We start from the raw sequence: 3,574 nt of genomic DNA, 5'->3' as shown, positions 1-3,574 counted from the left end.
AGCGATTGTCATCTCGGTTTTTGCGCTCATCGGTGTGATTTATAGCTTCGTCGCCACGAAGAAAAAGGTCGCTAGAGAGGTGCGAACCAAGGCTATGAACTGCGTCGTTGCGGCGGCGGCGGCAGCTACTAACGGAGAATGTAGATCCACTAATGCCGCCAATGTCGACGTTATCATCGTCAGTGCTAGCATTGCTGGCTTCGCTCTCGCTCACACTCTCGGCAAGGTCCATCAAATTCTCTATCATTTCTTTTTCTCTTCTTTCTTTCTCAGCAACCAAATAGTGCACTAAGCATTTTGTTTTCTTTTCTTTTTTTCCCTTTTTTTTGAATTACAAAAAATCTACTAAAGTTTATGGATCTACTTCAACTTTGGCTTGCTATATGCGTTTTGATCAGGAAATTAACATGTTAATTATTGAATTTCAGATACAATAGGCTAATTTGGTTGATGATTTTTTGTAATACGGTATTACTTAAAAAAAAAAAAAATCATAATTTGCAATTTCTCTTGTATTTTTTTAATCAGCAAAATTTTTTTTTTTTTTGGGTATGATATGTGATAATAAAATTTTTAGATATGCGTTTGTATGCATAAACTGCACTCCATTTTCAAAACTGATAAATTAATCATAGACCAATGTTGCAAGTCCATTTTCAAATAAGGGTAAATTTGTCTATTTAAATCATTTCCTCTCCTCTCGATCCTAATCTATATATATATATATAAAACCGAAGCTTTTGCTGGCACCACAATTTTCCACGTCAGCACAATATTTAAAAAATAAAAAATAAATAAAAATTATAACTCCTCAAAACCCTTGCAACCTTACCCCTCTCTCAAGTTAAGAAATATAAAGCCACAATTTTCCACGTCAGCATAATATTTAAAAAATAAAAAATAAATAAAAATTATAACTCCTCAAAACCCTAGCAACCTTATCCCTCTCTCAAGTTAAGAAATATAAAGCCACGGTTTCTACAAACTCTCTCTCTCCAGACGTAGAAAGCCCTAAAACATTCAAGATCTACAAAGTTCAGTTTTGTTTATATATTAATTAATACATAAACAGAACAATCAGTTTGCAAGCTCTTTATGCAAGGCCTGGATAAGAAGGGACGCCCCATTGTGGTTTGCTTTGGTGGCAGGCATAAGCAGAACAATCTAGAGGAGTTCAAGCGTATGTTATTTTGACTTCAATAACTATTATTATATATTTCTTGAGTTTTCTATTCTCTAGCAAATTGAATTTGTGCAATCTCCCTGCTGCAAAATCGGAGCTGGTGATTAGATAAATGGAGATGTCTTTACTTTTTGCAGGTTTTGTGGTCTACAGCTTAGACAAAATATGTTCTAGGTAACTTCCTCTCCCCGTCTCTATTATTTTATCATTGGAGAGGGAATACCATTGTCTTTGAAGAATCATTATATTTTTTATGTTTTTTTTTTTATTATTTTTTTTAAATTTGTTTTATGTAAGGTTATTTTGTTTACATCAGTTCTTTATCTCAAAGATAAGGCTTTTATTTCTACCGCAAGAACTATTTAGGTATGTATTCCTTGCAAGCACACATGAACTTAAATTGTCTTTTAATATATGCATGCTTTATTATTTTCTAATAGTTTTCCCGTGCATCGCACGGGTTAGCGACTAGTTTTTAAAATATCCAAACAAGAGGAAGGGCTAATTACTCCCTTCCCCCTTACTAATTTTAAAAACATCCAAACAAGGTAGAGGGGAACCATTCCCCTCTACTCTCCTCCCCACTACTCTCCTCTTTTCTACTCCCCTCTACTCTCCTTCCTCTCTAAACTTCCAAACAGGCCATAAAAAGTCGATCTCACCTACAGTCCCCTTCTAATGGAGGTGCCTAGGAGGGCACTTGGTAGATGCCAAGTCCTGCTTGTAGAATGTTTGTCAAGCCCTCAACAACAAGTGTGGTAGTCACTATCATATCATCCAAATGAACAACTGATAGTGATGCCACAAGGGGAGGCCAAAATCCCCAATCACAGTAAAACCATGAGTGGCAATCCGGGCTTACAAACGATAAATGGAAATCAAATCTATTAGTGCGTGTGCGAGTTTTTTTCTTAAGAGGGGTGGGGGGGGATGGGTTGCTGTATTTGTTCTCTTGCCCAAGGTGTCTGCCTCCAATTAAGAAGCATGACTGCATGATCTAATGTAGGGTGTTCACCTCATTGTTTAAAGTTTTATTTAATGTCTCTAAAGGGACCACCTCATTTTTTAAGCAAACATGCCATATGCACTCTTTCCACATTTATTTTGCTGTTGTTTTGACCTGGACTGAAGAGTTGGATGAAAGAACACATATGCCACATGAAACCCCTTACTAAGAGAAAGGGTCTCAATTCCAACATTTTGCATACTAGATCATACTCACTCTAGGGTAAGTTAATTGGTTGATTAGTAACTTTACTAACGTCTATTACATCAACTTTCTCTGCTCTCCCATATGCTCTTACAAGAAGCAACAATGAAGCAAACTATTTCCTTGTTAAAACTAAAATATTTGAAATCAAACAAAATAAAGAAAGATTGATTGTAATACGATCTGTTTGGAAACAACTTATTTAGCTTTTTTTGTTGAAAACTTTTTGCTGAAAGTATACTAAATTATACTTGTACTTTGAAAAAGTGAGAAGAAAAAATGAGGTTTCAAAAAGCTGAACATAAAAACTAAAAAGCAAAAGACTAGTTTATTAGACGTATCCAAACACACACGAAATATTTACATGTAGCCAAGAGATTGAAATTGATAAACTAGACACCAAATACACTAAATTCTTAAACATTTAAGTGCTAATATAATCCAAAAAGGAAATAAAGTTCTTTATTGACAATGGTTTACCTTCAGATATCTCCCACCAAAGTAGTTGGGTGTCCTCTGGCAAAGAAGCACCAAGTGGCAAGCGTCATTGACCTAGAAAGGTTAAAAAGGCAAATAATATCAGGACTGTATTATATCTAACAATCAAACCAAAATCAATCTAATATTTGATCAGACATGAATCATGAAGTGTAGTGACTTAGGATCCACTTAATGCTTGATATTAAAAAAGCAACACTTTTATATCAACTTGTGCAAAAAGTATGACTAAGATTACCTAGCACTTCTCTACTTCCTAGAGTGGAAAAAAAAATGCTTGTCTTGTCACCATTAATTCCAAATCACCTCTTTCCCATCAGCCAGAGTTAGTATAGAATTAATTTAGGCCCCAAAGGGAGAGTGAAGGGGAAGATTTAAACTAGTCACCTCTGCTTCATGAAGCATGGTCCCCCTACTGATTATGCTACCCCTTGGACTAAGAAAGGGAATTTCCTATTTCAAGTCATGGATGCAAGAAAGGTCGACAACTGAGTTGCAAACTTGACATTGCTGAAAGTTTTCTGATCATTTACATATTGGAGTTGCTCTAAACCATACCAAACCCCATCCTAATAGAAGCTCTAGGCCAAAGGAGCAAAAGAATTACCTTCTCTAGAGAGAATTTGAAGCCCTCAGAAGATTGATTATCTTGCAAATCATCAAATGACCTTTCAATAGTTGTG

At 35.5% G+C, this 3,574-nt stretch overlaps 1 long non-coding RNA gene across 1 annotated transcript; it reads left to right on the top strand.

Annotated features, from left to right (window-relative positions):
• The first annotated feature begins 720 nt into the window (after positions 1-720).
• On the top strand, positions 721-1,351 carry LOC126706387 (uncharacterized). Its single transcript, XR_007648575.1, has 2 exons — positions 721-1,180; positions 1,321-1,351. It is a non-coding gene; the product is annotated as an uncharacterized LOC126706387 (long non-coding RNA).
• The last annotated feature ends 2,223 nt before the right edge of the window (positions 1,352-3,574 follow it).

The sequence above is a fragment of the Quercus robur genome, chromosome 11 (genome assembly GCF_932294415.1).
Source record: "Quercus robur chromosome 11, dhQueRobu3.1, whole genome shotgun sequence".
Lineage (NCBI taxonomy): Eukaryota > Viridiplantae > Streptophyta > Magnoliopsida > Fagales > Fagaceae > Quercus > Quercus robur.
The sequence above is the reverse complement of the archived record's forward strand: the minus strand, read 5'-3'. Positions and strand labels throughout refer to the sequence as shown.